Source organism: Orbicella faveolata, unplaced genomic scaffold, assembly GCF_042242905.1.
Source record: "Orbicella faveolata isolate gen_17 unplaced genomic scaffold, um_ofav_v1 contig_47, whole genome shotgun sequence".
Classification (NCBI taxonomy): Eukaryota; Metazoa; Cnidaria; class Anthozoa; order Scleractinia; family Merulinidae; genus Orbicella; species Orbicella faveolata.
The window spans coordinates 4,038,532-4,055,595 of record NW_028301577.1 but is presented as its reverse complement, the minus strand read 5'-3'; the positions used below and the strand labels follow the sequence as shown (position 1 = coordinate 4,055,595).

General features: G+C 38.6%; 2 long non-coding RNA genes across 3 annotated transcripts; both read left to right on the top strand.

Moving 5' to 3' along the window:
- Positions 1 to 352: 352 nt before the first annotated feature.
- On the top strand, positions 353 to 6,393 carry LOC110066774 (uncharacterized). The gene is made up of 2 exons (XR_002298609.2): positions 353 to 598; positions 6,017 to 6,393. It is a non-coding gene; the product is annotated as an uncharacterized LOC110066774 (long non-coding RNA).
- Positions 6,394 to 9,031: 2,638 nt separating this feature from the next.
- LOC149096823 (uncharacterized) lies at positions 9,032 to 11,841 on the top strand. 2 transcript variants are annotated; one of them, XR_016204380.1, is made up of 5 exons: positions 9,033 to 9,275; positions 9,811 to 9,952; positions 10,786 to 10,920; positions 11,417 to 11,476; positions 11,667 to 11,841. It is a non-coding gene; the product is annotated as an uncharacterized LOC149096823 (long non-coding RNA). The 2 variants fall into 2 exon arrangements; XR_016204379.1 differs by lacking the exon at positions 9,811 to 9,952 and having other exon boundaries at positions 9,032 to 9,275.
- The last annotated feature ends 5,223 nt before the right edge of the window (positions 11,842 to 17,064 follow it).

Below are 17,064 nucleotides of genomic sequence, written 5' to 3'. Positions count from 1 at the left end.
TTCGCGGTGAGGATGAAATATCGTCTGGTGGTTGATTTCCTGTAATTTGTCTTCGTGGCAATGTTGACATTGTAGGCAAAAACGAGTTAAATGGAACTAGTGATTTTGACATGTATAAAAATTAATGTTATTTATATTTGCTCTGTAGTATTGGACTATTAAGTGGAACCAGCTTGTGTGGTTTTCAAAGTCTGATAAATCGTTTTTCATTGATAGATAGATAGATAGATAGCAATCTTGGATCAAACATGATAGGCACATTTGAATTTCCTCCGCTCCTGATTGGTTCACGCTACTGATTCTGCGGAAGTATTTATCAATACCTGTGTTATAAATAAGAACAGAATTTTTTTAACAAACAAAAGTCCTTTCAATAGGAGTCGTGTCGTTACCGAGCTGATAACTGCTATCGAGAGAAGATAACATGGAGAAGTTTGCTCTTATCTTCATCGCAACAACTCTAATTCTCTCGAATTTTACTAATGCGAGAAGTCGTTGGACAAGAGATGTTCAACCCCCGAAAAGTTTCCTTTGGAAAGTTTCTACCTTTCACAGACCGTGGTATTCGGGACGAAGAGAAGCCGAATTCCCCAAGAAGGTATTTGAAAATGCGCCCTAAACTTTTCGCGTCATAGAAATCGCAGTAACAAAGTGATGCCACAACTCTAAACTTTCTTCAGTTAGTTTCCAGTGTTAAATTAACATAAAACAATAGACAGGCTTTGGTTTGAAGTCACCAGCTAACAATATAAGTTTTAAAAGTCTTTTCCAAGAGTTTTTCTTTTGTAACGTCAGCATCCTGTACTTTATGTGGAGTGGTACATGCAGATAAGTCCATTCTGACCCTCGACAAACTTGACACAAAAACACAGCACTATCTAGCATAAATTAGTGGTACGAGAGAACTTTAGAATAACATACAAAAGAAGCTTGATATCCTGCGGAGATTAGCGTCGTGACAGGAAAAAAAATGAAGCAAAATGTGAATGAATTGATCTGATCAAGCGGGATTAACATTGTATAATTGTGACAGTTTACGAACAATCAAGAGCACTAGTTACTGGAAATTTTTCCACTTACGATATAAAAGAGTTTTATCTTCCTTTCAACAACAAGAAAGCGAATAAGGGTTATACTTTGTGTTCAAAATAAGGCCTTTGAACATGATAACAACTTCATCTGGATTTTTTTTTCAAGGGGAAGATATATATCATATTAAGGCCTATTAGTATTTTTAGTGTTCAGTGGGTGGTATTTCTGGGCATGATAAATGAAAAATGTTGTCAGGAGGCGCATTAGTCCAGTTTTAACACAGAACGTGTCCGGTTCAAAGGGGAACGAGTAACCAATGTTTTGCCAATTATCAGACCGGTTAAATCAATTCTCCTTTGTTTAAAGCCTTTGGTATTGATATAGCATGGACGTAGGGTTTCTCATTTGTGCCCAATAGGTAGATAAGTTTAAACTGCAAAGCTAAACATTGCGTTTACAGAAATGATTGTTTGACCTTTTTTAATGAATTATCGATGATTCTTGGCGTGGTACAATAGTTTTCGTTTGAATTACAAGAAATTATCAGTAATTAATCGGAGTCTTTACCGGTGCAATTAAACCCACTAGACATGGTGTTCTCCGGTCTTCCGATTGCGTCTGCCATTAACAGGTTATAAATCAGTTTGTGCGGAAGAGAGGAGAGTCAATTCAAATTGAGCGAGGGAGCAAAGATTTTATTTACCAGCCAAAGCTGTCAAATCAGTTTAAAAGAAAGTGCACGTCGGACGAAGCATTCGACTTGAAACTGTCCACTCGGCCGGTTTTCAAGACTGTCCAGGGAGGCAAGCCGTAAATTTACTACGAATAATGATAATTAAAAACACGAAACACAAAATTGACAAAGAAGGAAAAACACCTGTAAAATACCTTATTCTGTAACGCCGCGGCGTGATATGTTGGTTTGGGTATCGATCCTCCTTCCTTGTACTATAAATTTTTGTGAAATTAAATTTGAAAACAAAATTGCGTTGACGAACGAAGAGCTAAGCTGATTTTCGGAAAGAACGCTTCGGCAAATGATAGGTCCGTTTGATTCAGTTTTCTTTTTCTTTGTCTTTATGCAGGTTTAGTTAAACAATGTAAAAAGGCTATCTCAAGAGCTGTTACTTGCATATAACCATAGAACTGGAACTTTTATTCCAACCCATCAGACCAAAGCTATCGCTAAAAGAATTCCTTTAACTTATCCAAAATATATCTTAGTGCTTTTGTGAGCATTTCATTGTATTCCCGGCTAGATCCAAATTTGCGTTTCATTTACTCAGTGATATCTGAATAAGAAAAGACAAAAGAGAAACCAAAGATTATTTCACTTTGCATATCCATTGTATACAATATTTATCCACCTTTTCATCATGCCTACATGGGGGTTATTGACCGGGTCATCATACTTTTAAGAACAGCTTTTTGAAGCACATCGTCTTATCACGCTTCCTAACACTAACGAACGCGCGTAAGGTTTAACAAAAGTTCCTAAGTCTTGTCTTAAGATACCGAGCAATAGCGTTTTCTGTTTGCCCTAAATTTCGTTTAAACAATTACAATTTATTATAATTATTGCATTGACAATTTCATTATTAATTTCTCAAAGCTGACTTTTCCTGTCAAGTTTTGGGTTTCTTTATACCCTTTCTTTACGCACATTATAGGTTTCTTTTCGTAGAGGTTATCTGTCCAATCAATGTTCTATAAGATTTGCTACATAAGCCGCGTTGATCAAGGAAAGAAAATCGTCAGTCTAAAGAAGGTGGAAATTGCTCATTTTCATCGTAAGCAGTGTCTAATATCAGATCAGTTTTCTATTATTGATAGGTCACTTCACATTTCCCACTCAGTACTTCCTTCTTGTTTCAAATGCTAATCCTCTAACTCAACAATTGGCTCACCCACCACTGACTGTGGTGACTGTGTGTACAAAGCGATTGACATAAATTTCCTTTTCAGGACAAGAGAGTTTCATTGTCTTTTCTTGTTTCCTAGCACTGATCGCTTCCCGATCGTAAGATTTCTTCTGTCTCGGTCGTTCTTAAAATTCATCATATAAAAATCGTAGTTGATCCCAGATACAATTTAAGTCTCTTTTTTACCTTACTTCAATCTAGCTGATTCAGTAAAAGCTCATTATCTCTTGATAAAAGTGAAAGCGATGGAAAGAAGAGGGCACAAAGCGCAAATTAGCTTATTCTCTCTTTCAAGTAGATTGCCAACTCGTCAAATTTAATATGCCTGACACTATTAAGACCACTTGATTGAGTTTTGCAGCGTTATTTTAATTAAAAGTGTCATAGAACCACTACCTATTAATTTTCCAATTTGTCATTTTCAGGTAATCAAGACATCAATTTATTCCTTTAATTCTTTTCGTCAGAAAATCAACACCAAGTGAAATTAGCATCAATACAATGTGTTTTAATATTCTGTTAAGTATAACTGCATCACTACAGGACATCAGAGTTAGATTTAACTGTATAAGTTTTCACTATACATGCTAAACAGTTTTAGTTCCTAACAAAACCACTGTTAAAAAAGTTTGAGTGATACAGTATTTTAAAGAAATAGTTTTGGAATTGTATTCTCGTTATATTGTTTTCAAAACGATTGAATGGACAACGGTTTCAAAACTTCTCAAATTAAACCGGATGTCATGAAACCGACAAATCGTTATAAAAGGGCTTAGCGGTTCTTTGTCGTGAATAGTAAAGTTGAAACGAAATCATCGTTAATCTGTCAAAAACATATCAGGTAAGACCATTCCCATCCGATGTATAACTTGAAGATGGCAAGATTACTTCAATTTGCTGCAATTCTCTCTTTAACCGTTTCGTTGTGCGCGTTAAGAACGAAAGGAGAAAATGAATTGGAATCTGTTACGAACAAACAAAAAGGTTTGAAGATGCTCAGCCACAGACCGTGGTATTCTGGTAAACGCGACGATTATCGTTTACGCAGCGAGGTAGGCAAAAAAATCTCTGCTAATTAAACAGTAAAAAGTTGGAGACAAAATTACTTTCTTTTTCAAGTGCTAAATCGATGACAAGCAGTACGCTTTTCGCCTTTGTCTATTTAAATAAAACTGTCGATTTTGTCGGTTCTATGGATAACACAGTTTCGCCGAAAAACATGTCCGAACAAACGTAAGAATAGTTACTTTAGCAATCTTTCTATTTAAAACATGAAATAACGCAACCACGTGAAATTTATGTCGAAGATACCGTGGGTCACCTTTAAAAGTGTTACTGCTTTGCACTAAGCATGCTACATGCTGAGGAATAGCAACAAACTTGAGAATACTTACAGAAACGTTCGATGCATGCAACGATGTTAACCTTGTGAAATTTAAGATTGAAGATTGTGGGCTTTGTTTACTGAAAGAGATTATTTCGTACAGCCCGGGCCTTTTTCAAAAGATGAAAGAACAATAGACAATAGATTAGGGTCAACACACCAAAGCTGCTCGGTGTAACAAGAGGCCACAAAAAAGATGTACCACAAATGTACACAAAATTCATGATAAACAGAAGAGGCTGGAGGATCTTTCCGTGCAATTTCAAGTCTTGATACATGAATTTTATTGTCCCTCACTTACTTCACAATGTTATTTTAAAAGGCACCTGTTGGTCATACTGGGAAAGTTTTTAATATTTTTAAACTGAGAGTTTGCTTGAAATGTAAAACATCATCATATTTCGTATTCGAAACAGTTCAATAACAAGAAGGTTGGATTGATGCGAAAATTATTTCCCAAAGTGCGCCAGTGTGAATAACGGGGGATATTAGCCGAGGTGCAAGTAAATATAGTCCTCTGTTCACCCAAACTCCGGTAAATAAATCTCATATTACTTACCTTACCAGTGAATGGGCAGAAATAAAAGAGCCAATTTCCTTTGCTTGTATTACAAGACGTTCTTATTTCTCGTGCGGTACATACCCACCGTTATCCAATAACAATGAGGTAATAAGCGTTAGTTATATCAGTATCCAATCTTTGAATAACCCGGGTCAGGATAAATCATAGCTTCCTTTTGCAATGTGAAGACGTTAAGCGAAGAAAGGTTCAGTCGTACTTTGAGACTAGTTGATGTGCGGAATATCTCGAATAAGAATCAGCCAATCAGAGCGCTCCATTCATTGACTGACCTTCACTGGTTTTAAGTTGTCTGAATTGAGAAATGGTAAAAAGCCAGCTGTTGAGAGCATTTTGGGCCGTTAACTTGCCTGTTGTCATTTAAAACGTTGGCTTCTTCTCGGTTATCATACGGCGACACACTATTTGACAGGTAAATATTCGCCCTTTTATTTTTGGCAGTTTTGAATGGTAAGTTTTTCTCAGAGACAGGTTGGGTATGAATTTTTGGCCAGTTTTCTCTTCCGTGTAGGAGAAACGCATATTGTCCTCTTGATAACTGCGAACGAGCCACGCCCACATCGGCTTAGTCTCCTTCGCAGCCATTATCAGGGTCATCACGCAACGCTAGAAGCGTTGCGTGACGACCCTGATAACGGCTGCGAAGGAGGCTAACATTGGCTGAAACCAATACCTATCGGTTTGTATATTTTATGTGATCTGTAACCATCCTATAACCAGCTCAAAATGTGCTACAGACTTTAATGATAGATTATGGATGAACGTTTCACCCATGTAAATGTCAGTTTGGATATAATTTTCTTTTCCCTGCCGTTTAAGTTCAACGCTTATTGCCCGCTTCAAAACTGGGGACGAACCACACCCAAATAACCAAATTGGAAAGCCACATGAGCCTAAGCTGGGTTTTTTTTGTGAATTGGAATTTAGATATGTTAGAGAAAAACCCTCAGAGCAAGGCGAGAACCAACAGCAAACGCAACCCACATATGGCACCGGGCTGGAATCAAACCCAGGCCACATTGGTGGGAGGCGAGCACTCTCACCAGTGCGTCATCTGGTGTTACGTGTATGTAAGAATTGCTATTGTTTCTCTCACAGATAGGGATCAGCCAAACAAGAGGATTTGATCAAGCAGAGTGGATTGTTAGGAACAAAAGCTAGGAACAAAAAACTTAACAGCAGCAAGCAATAATAAACCAAGATGAGCAACTTCACTGACGCAGGCCTGAAAAGATATATCTTATTCCTTTACTTTAAATTGATACCTGTGTGCTAAACTCTGTAAACAGACAAATGGTTAAATCAGGAAAAGAAGTCATAAGTTATAAGGATGGAAGTAAAAATCAACTTATTACTTTTATTGTAACCGTAAACGTAACACAGTGGGTTTAAAATGTTGGCTGAGCGACTCGAGAGAAGAGCAAGAAAGTCAACTAGATGATGTACTGGATATTAAAGAATTTCTCTTTAATTTTTATGGGCGTTCTTTATTTAATGATCCGCTGTGTTTACCCAGGCAATCTGATTGGCTATCAATTCTCCTTAATGATTGACACCAACACTTATCTAGTTCGTGACACATCAAGAGAAACAAAGCCTGGTGCGCGTACACAACTGCAAATTTCAAATTAAATGGGAATTCAGTTTGCGCGACTTTTCTAAAGCGTGATTCCTAGTGATTCCTAAGAGGTAATAGTTGATTCGGTCTTTACCCTCATCAACTATCACCTCCTAGAAATCTCCAGCTCTTGATCTAATTATATCAGTGCTAACCAGAGGCGGCTTAAATAATTCCGGATCACGGAAGTCTGAGTTTGATGAAGCCTCGATCGGGGACTTCAGATTAAAGTGTCAGTGAAATCGTAAGTCAGTGATTCCCTCAAGTACTTATATCCTGTTACTATCACCGTTATGGAGAGCTAGCTGTTAATAACCATCGTTGATTGATCAGAGTGTTATTGATCCTCGCGCGCTTCGCCCACGAGGATTAATAGCGCTGAGCTAAACAAAGGAGAAAAAGGATTGTTTCGCAGTCTAACAGAGTATCATTTGGACTGATTCCTGCGCACGTTTTCTCATTACACAAGTTCACACACACACACGTTTCCTTTACGACACATGAAAGAGGAAAGATGAAAATTTCCGATCAAATCTTTGAGTAGATAATGGACCATTTGATGGCTTAAAACTAATCTTGACAGTATTTTTTTTCCTGCTAGCATAATCGAAGGAGGCAGTTTAGCGCGACTTTACCACACGGAACAAATACAGCTGTCACTGATTACTACAAGCACTTCTATAGTGAATGAGACAAATTAATTTTGTAAAACACAGTGAGGTAAATTAATTAACCCTTGGTGTGAATGAGTTTGGAGACTCCAAGTAGAATACATTTGTTTCCTGTAACACTTTCAATCAAACTTATCAGCAAGTCAATTCTGTTTCTAACATTTGATAGAACACGGTTACCTCGTTAATGAAAAAATATGGTATATACAGTAAAACTTAATTTCGTCCTCGATCTATTGACAAAGAAATCAAGCAATGCACTTTTGACGCAAATTGTTACCTTGAAATAGGCTTACTAAAGGTTCGACCACAGTGTTGCGTTTTTTTCGTTACAGAATCAACTTGCTCGGCTGAGTTATTTCCAGTTTATATTAGGAGGAGATCGCGTTTCTTTAAGCTTCGTAATACTAAGTGCTGGCTGAGGCAACTGATCAAAAACAATAGCGTTCATTCTGTAACTGAAGGTACTACGTTTAACACTTCATCCTCTTTCCCAGATCATTTCAGTCGGCCTTACTCTAAAATATTACTCTACTTTCCGAACTGACCAAATGATAGTGCACGTGTTCTATATGACTTCACACAATAACAACCGTCCTTTCGAATCAAGTTATAATTACGGCCCAGTGTGTGATTGAGTAAAAAACGGATTCCTTCACAAGACCACGACGTTTCTTTCAAAAAAACTCACCCCATTGCATTTTCTTTTTTTTCCCGGCTAGACTGCGCAAAAAGCTTGTAAACTGCGACGCGACGGTGAAGCCTTTGTGTGGGAAATTTTTTGAGACGTGATCAATGAATGATCCTTCATTTGTTTTATGTTTAGCAGGTAATATTTACCTTTCTCCAAGAAAAACATTTTCGCGACCTCAACTGTCATAACTATTTAGGCAAATTAACGAAACCAGATCTTTCGTAATGAAATTTATTTATACTCAAGTGTTCTGGAAGAAAGACATTGTTCCGCCCACGATCACAGAGCGCAAATCAGCCACTTGCAAACATGCTAACAGACAGTCAACTTGAAACAATAATATCAGGAAGCGCTGGAAAGATTGTAACAAGTGTTTGGATATCTAGTGTACACATTCAAGCTTCATTAGTGGCGTGGAGACGAAAATTAGTGGTAAATCTTGTCGACAGATTCTCGTGCCAAAGTTGAACTTGCCTCAAAAATAAAATAGGAAATCACCTTTTCTTGGAAAGATGTCTAGTAACGATAGCGCATGTTGAGAAACTCAAACTGCAGACATTTATACTTCTTAGTTTAATTCTTGAACAAGATTTTAAGCCAACATTATCTTTCGCTGCTCATCTTAGTGTATATTTTTCTCAAGTATCACTTGAAACTTTGTGTTCACTGAGTTAAGTGTCAGAGATCGATACTACACAGCTACTATCTACATGAACGATTTGAATTACTTGAACCTTGGACAAGCATATCGGTAATTCTACCAAACGTTTCACGCCTGATGTTGTGAAACAGCACAAAAAGGCCAGTTGGAAATTAAAAGACTTGTATAGAACCTAATCAAGCAGCTGTTTTTGACAAAGCAAATAGATAACAGCCGCGATTAAGTAAACTTGTCTATTGCGTTGTGTCTTGAAACACCCATTGTATGTTTCGCATGACACATCAAATAGGGACCTAGAGCCGCCGGAAATTTGTACGAATGACTCAAACATTTGAAATGTTTGGAAATTTGAGGAAAAGCATCAGAGATCGGAAATTAAATTGCCACAATGGCCCTCCTTGTCAAATATTTAATGAAAAGGCCACTTTTCTTTGTGCAGATTCAAAGCTTTCTACACTGAAGTCATGGCGGCCTACCATATCGTGTCGTTTACACTTTCAGACAGGTCCTAGACCGGTAGCGAACGTCAGTTAGAGAATTTACTCGACACTCAAAGCTGTCAGCCACGTTAGAAGAGACTGACGCATAAGATAAAGTATCAGGCAAAAGATATTCCCTATTCTCTTTTCTGGTACCTAAGAGTGCGTTTTGACTTCGGATAGTAGTTTGCTATGTCGGACAAGAACGTAACCACAAGACAGAGATTTGTTAAGGTACGTGTGGGCTAAGCTTTTTTAACTTTTGGTCAGTATAGAAGGTCTGAAAACACGCATGCTCACGGTAAAACGCGGCTAAAGAGGGGTCGATACGATAGCACGCTTAAATCATGCGAAACCAAAGAATAGTGGTTTGATATTGTAAAATAGTACTTGACAAATGAGAGGAGCCAATAGTGAATGAGAATAGCCGTGGCGACGATGGAAATGGATTACGATAAGGACAAACTTTGTAACGCGAGGTTTCTGGCGCGCTTTCCATTTGTATGGATAAAGCAGTTTTTCTGGTGGCAAACCAAGTGGAACTAGCCTTTCCACTGAAAATGTTTCGGAAAATTTGGACCTGATACCTTTTACCGGAATAATCGGAAAATCCTTATAACATTTGCTTTTTTACACTATTCTCATACTCCTTGATAAAATACGCAGTCGATTCGGTGGGACATGAAAAGAAGCAGTCCTTTCCATTGTAAGATTTTCAAATGCTGTCAAATTAAAGGTACAGACTCATCCTGTCTTACTTTGTTTACAGAAAATTTGTACTGCTCCGTTTAGCGGAGAATTCTCACCGGTTTTTCCACGCAAATGAAAAGCCCTCCTGGTTTTAGGTTTGCAACAGATTCTCTGTAAATTAGCGAAGATTGCTCTTACAACAAGTTAAGTGGACAGTAAAAGTAAGGAGAATTGCTTTGTATATAATTTGTCTATTCGCTTTTATTCCCGGTGTAACCTTAAACTTTAAGGCAACAAATGTTTCTGAGAAACATTTGTTGCCTTGGTTAGTAAGGCAGTTACCAAGGGGTGATGATGTCTAACCTGTTGATCGCTATTCACGTACACCTTTGAGTACTTTTAATTATTTGTAATTAAAAACTATGAGAGGGGTCACCTAGGTCGTTTGGAAGAAAAACGAGCATTTATTTCCCTGACGAAATTAACTTGAACGAAGTCTCACGATGTTGCGAACGTGCGCGCACGATAATGACATGCGATTAACTTTCCTGATTAATAAGAAACTCTGACCAAGTCCTACAACGGTTTCATAATCTGTGCAAATGCTGAAAGTTGAGGTATTCCTACTCTAGCACCAGAATATCTAAACAAAGATTCCGGGCCGGATGGAGTTTTTGTTGAGGTTTTGGATTAACATGATCACCTTCACAAACAATTCTCTCGGAGTTTCTCTTTAATTGCGCGAATTCAATGTCTATGATTACACTTTCACTTTCGCGAACTTCACTATAAGACCTATATGACACGTGAAATTCAACAGGTATGAGCTTATCTCCTAGCGTAGGGACAGACGGACTTTCGTACGTACGAACAGTCACGGGACAATCAAAGTTTTTTAGATCGATGGGTTACCAAACTTTCTAAGGTATGGGGCTCCATTCATACGTCTTCGGCTCGCAGGAGCTCCGCTATAATGAACAGATTTAATGAAACTCCTTCACGGCGTTTTCAGTATTCAGGTCATTATCACTGATAGTTTTCTGTTGTATTGCAGCCAGCCATTATTAGGATGAATAACAAACTGAAGGTGTTGTTATTTACCGTTGTATTACTGGCAAGTATAGTTACCGAGGGTGAAAGTTTCACCAGCGCACATGGCGGAGTAGGACGCAAGCGATCCACTAAACAGGTAAAACTAGACTGACCAACTAACCGACTGGCCAACTGACCGACTGACTGACTGATTGACTGACTGACCGACTGACCGACTGACCGACTGACTGACTGACTGACTGACTGACCGACCGACTGACTGACTGACTCACTGACTGACTGACGGACCGACCGACCGACGGACCGACTGACTGACTGACTGACTGACTGACCTGACTGACTGACTGACCTGACTGACTGACTGACCTGACTGACTGACTGACCTGACTGACCGACTGACTGACTGACTGACCTGACTGACTGACTGACCGACTGACCGACTGACCGACTGACCGACTGACCGACTGACTGACTGACTGACCAATGACTGACCGACTGATCGACCGACCGACTGACTGACTGACTGACTGACTGAAACTGAACCGAAAGCTTCAATTGCCCACAGAATGCATTGCACGCCCACAATATAATCAATAATGATCGAAATATGGTCTGTCTTCTTTAATTTTAAGCTTTCGGAAGTGAACAAAGTGCTGCCTCTTAGAGAAAGACATTTTCGACTGGATCAAGAGGTAAATTAACACAAATAGTTTATTCCAAAGCCTTGATTAGGACAGGCATAAACCTGTATTACCCTATCGCCTCGTGTGCCACTTTTTTGTTCCTACCACATTTACACGTCATCTGTGATCTATTACTGAACAGACGCACGGCAACATGGAATCTATTTGTTTAACTGCTGATTTTTTTGTGTGTTCAAAGGACTCTGACGTAGTACGTGTTCGAAGGAATCACCTCTGTGAGCTTGCCAAGAGGACCTGTTGACGATCAATTTAACAAAAGGCGTAAAAGAACTTATTCTTGCCTATTCTCAAAATAACCAATTCTCGACTAAATAGATTGTTGAATTGAAATAAAAGAATAACCCATGGCCAAACATACTATTTGTCTTCAAATGTCCAGTAGGAAAGCGATCTCCATTCAAAAGAAATGAATTATTTCTAAGTTTCTAGGATCGGTTATACGTACTCAAAGGGTTAAACCTACCACAAACATTGCTTAGTGGAGCAACAATGTTAAGTGCAACATATTAAGAGGAAATCCGATGGGAGATCGAGCAATTTCAGTTCTAAGTGGACAAAGATCTGGTACCAGAATAACTTAGGTATTTTACAGTCCTTTTCACATATATAAATATAGTTGCCTCAAATAACATCGACAACAATTTCCCATGGGAACTCGAGGAAATAAATTTCAAAGTTCAGAGAAACTGTACACAGGAAAACTTCATCATCAGTTTCATTTCACCAGTACTTCCAAGTGTTTCATACAAAGTTCAAAATTTGTTTTCGACATTTAGTGTTGTTAGAAATGATTTTTTTTTTTTGGAGAAGATATCTAACATATAGTCGCATAGAAGATTGAAATACAATGTAAATAATCTCGGTACAGAGTTTTTGTCCACGTGTTACTCGAACTTCTGTTGGATTCCTTAATTCTCCTCACTGGTCACCGATGAAATGAATTATTTCGTTAAGTTTCTGGGATCGGTTTAACCCTAAGGGTTTAAGGCCGAGACACACTATGCGACAAATCGCTGCGACACGTCGCCGTGACAGGTTGCTGCAACAAATCGCCTCGTGTGACATGTGAAAATCATTGTCGCTGCGACAGAATTTTGTCGCTGCGATCTGTCGCAGCGACAAGCGCAAACAGCCTTGTCGCAGCGTGTGTACGCTTCTGCGACAAGTCGCTGAGACAAAATTTAAATCAACCAATGAGGGAGCGTCAATTATTTTCCCATGATCCCTTAGAAAACCATTCAAAATGGCGACCGCACATGTGGAACAAGATAAACAACCACGATGGCCAGTTCCTTAAAAATAGTGTAATAAGCCCCTCTTTCTTCTCTTCTTGACATCCATTGTCGTGTCCAGCATCTTCTTTCGACATGTTTATATTCTTCGTCATGTAACAGCATCATTAACAGAACTAAAAGTTTCTTTTTGTTTGACCTTCGCTGTATTCGCTGGTCCGCCATGTTAGATTTGGAAACTAGTTCACATTTTCCCTCTTCTAAATTCGCTTCCGTGCACCGAACAAGTGTCTAGCTTGTCGCAGCGACTTGTCACAGCGACTTGTCGCAGCAGCAGTGCAGACGAGGCGACTTGTCGCAGCCACGGAGCGACTTGTCACCGCGATTTGTAGCATAGTGTGTCTCGGCCTTTAAACTTGCTTTAAACACTGCATGGTAGAGCATCAATCTTATGTGCGAACTATTTATTTCTCCTCACTACACTGTAGTCGCTCTACATTTCTTTCAATGTCAATTCTGAGAATTTCACCATTATCACAATACCCTTTTGGAAATGAGTTCATTTCAGCTTGTCACCTTTCTGCTTTCAAATACATTCAAAAGAAAAATAAAACCGTACGATGATTACCGTCAAACTTCCCATAATAACGAAATGTGATATGATCTTACCCACACGGTTCAATTCCTGAACATGTTTATAGGAGAATTTTTGTTGTTGTTTTGATACACTATCTTAAATGGCACAGGGCTATGTTACAATAATTCAGCATATTATATCATACTACGTTAAACTATATTTAAACTACATTGCACTACCTTACACTACATTACTTCCAGAGTTTAAAGGAGAAATATTTAAGAAATAGTAAACATGTACCGTGTTTCTGTCGAGTTATAGAAGCACGAGGGGAAGTTTGGGAGAACGAGAAATGCTGCCGGACCACGAGCCGCAAGCAAGTGTTTCCACAGCTTTTACAAGTTCTCCCAAGCTTTCACGAGTGTTTGTATAACTCGATAGAAACACGGAGAACATGTTTTCTATTTCTTTTAGAAAACACCGCGACGAAAAAAAGGAAAACAACATGTTAACTTTGATTATCAAAATGTAAATTCTCTTTGTTCGCGCCATCATTAGGTCAACAGCTCGTGGTAGTTCTGTGTTTTTATCGAGTTATGGAAACACGATTTTTACACCCGCTTTCAGTGTTACGTGCATAGCAACTATCTTTCGACATGCCATCTTTCGACATGCTATGTAACCAACCTTCTTCAAAATGTAAGCACAACGGACTTCTTTATGGTCAAACGCAACTTTTAGTCATGAAAGATGGATTTATTTGACATCAAACTAAGGTTAGGAGATCAAGAAGTCATTCTGTGAGAGATAAATCGACTGTTTTGAATGTGTACATCTTTCGAATATTAACTGAGCAGTAGCGGCCCAATTCTACCGGAAGTCACTATTGAGAGCCGATCGACTACACTAAAGTCATTTGAATTATCCCGTAAATCGGGAGTCCACAATCTTTTTCATTCATTTGAGTTCAGTAATTATCATATACTTGTCATTTGTTCCGCTAATAACCGGAAAAATTGCCAGTTTCACGGGTAAACGGTCTTTCAGCCGTTTACATAGCATGTCGAAAGATGTCGCCTATGCACGTAACACTGAAAGCGGGTGTAACCAATCAGCGCGCGTATTTTCTTAGGACTGTTTTCTAAAAATCATTAATGTCAAGAATTGTCGTTCACATATTACTTGTAATCGGACTACAAAACTGTCGAATTGGAAATAAATTGGATCAAGAAAATCTGCGATGCCACCAAAATTGCGTTGTGTTGTGAGCAAGGTCCAATTTGTATTTTTCTGATGTTTTTTTTCGTTCTGTTATTTACATCAAAATGGACAAGCATGAAGACCTATTGTTTGTAATATGATTTAATTATATTGTGAAGTATCTCGTGGGTTAAACTGTCCAAATTATGCATTGATGTGCTCTCGTATCCAAGTTAAGTATTAATGCAACAAATTGCGATTAAGCAAGGTGAGATTAAGTGAACACACAACATCTGTCAGATGGGAGACCTATATAAAAAAGAAATTATCTGAAAATATCGCTTGTGCGAGTGTTGACTTGTCACGTGGCAAGTCGCCGTGGGAGGCGCAGCGGCCTAATGGTTAGCGCGTTGCATTCTGGATCGAGTAGTCTGGGATCGAGCCCTGGACGAGGTCACTGTGATTTGGTCTTGGGTAAGGCAGTTTGCCTTCACAGTGCCTCTCTCTACCCAGGTGTATAAATGGGTACCGGCGAACTTAATGCTGGGAGGTATCTCTGCGATAGACTTGAACAATATTTTTAACCAATACTGTATCTTTCTATACACTTGAAACTTCATGTTCGCTAAGTAGAGTATCAGAGATCGATACTACATAACTATGTACTAAATTTAAACGACTTATGCGTGGACAAACATAGGTAACTCTACCAAATCTTTCACGTCATGATACAGTGTGAAGCAACACAACAAGGCCAGTTAGAAATTAAAAGACTCGTATAGACCCAATCACGCAGCTGTTTTTGACAAAGCTATAGCATTATTAATACAATGTTCGCACTTTTTAAAGCATTATAGCTCAAAGGAGCTCAGTCACGGTTTGCGCATATTGAGAAGTTTAGCCTCAATTTTTCAAATTCGTCGTTTGTAATCCATGTTAATCTTCTCCATCCTTAGCCATCCTTATTCTTTTATGGTTTATCATTATCTCTTTAGTGGTTTTCTGTCTTATTAAACAGTTATTTTCAGGTTTCCTACCATTTAAAGGTAACTCCTTTAAAAACTTTCTTCTTGCTTTTGCTACACGGTCATAACACGGCATTAGAAAACTGCAATTGTAAATTCTGTTTATTTACTTATCCAGCAGATCTGGGAATTTTAACTTGCCTGGTTAGACCTGGTTACCAATAAAAGCTAACCAATAAAATTTATGAAAATGCCATATTCGAAAAACATCTGAGCTAAACATGGTAATTATTTCCTTCGGAATTATCTTTTTGCTGTTATATACACAGGAACGATGTCATTTTGGGAACATAAGTTTAAGTGGAATCTACAAGCATAATTTGTGAACTTTGGCATATAATAATCTTTGGCAAAATTCGACACAATTGAAAGAAGTCTTTTTAGGGGCACAACTGGCCAACTTCTATGCGCGCCCCGAGAAACTATTACGCTTTTCCGGTGCTTGTCTCAACTTCCCTCGTGTCCTAAAAGTCGAAAAATACCCGCCAAACATGGATCGGTTCATGATCCCGATCGCAAGAGGGGATTGGTTGAACACATTTAAAGATGAAAATTGGAATACTGCCGGGGAAGTCGACAATGAAACAAACTTAGAGTGAGCCAGCCGTCAAATGGTTACGTCTTATACCTAATCGTACTATTGTGGTACGCTTCGGTGGTACATGTCAGAGCCATGGTTCGTACTTATGGAAGATCGAGGCATATTCTTTGAAAAGACCAAACGAGCGTGATATATATACCGCCGAAGCGTACCACAAATGCTACGATTAGGTCAGTATCCTTTACCGCCGTTCCCAAATTGGGCCAAAGATCCCACCATATCAGGTCAGTGACTTGATATCGCAGGATATCAGGACAGTAGACACGAATTTTGATTGGTTCATTGAGAATTTGGGAACCTTAAAAATTAATATACTCGTTGTTGGTACGTGCAAACCCTAGCGCTTACATCATGCAGAGTGACATCTTTGTGACCGCCGGAGAAATCTGTGCAAGTGAATATTTGAAAGATCATATATTTGAACTGGGGAGAAAGATATAAAGACATTTGTATTTGCATTTGCATTTGTAGAAATAATCCCCAGGACAGAAACGACTTCTTATTACAGACACGTTTGCGTTAAAGATGTTACAACTGAGTGACAACATATATCATTCTTTAGTGGAGCTTATTTATTTACGCGTGGGCGCTTTTTTCATAAATGACTAGCAATGTTTAAACGTTCTTCCTCAGTAAAAGCCTGTAAGAACCTGAGAGGTTCTCCCTTTGTAAAACAATAGCACTGAAGCCAAACCTCATTATTAAAAATAAAGATGAAATCAATTAAAACCTTTGTGTGCGGCTTTCCTTCCTTTCGTATTATCAGGTGATTATTGGTATTCACCAAGGTTTACAATTACACTAATGGAGTGATCTCTGAATGGCGGAAAACTCTTCACATTTTTCTTTTTGAACGGAACCCACAGTGGAAGCCTAAGATAGCATTTATTCATGACTGTATAAATTAATTCCATTAACACTAGACAACACGTGTTTCTCGC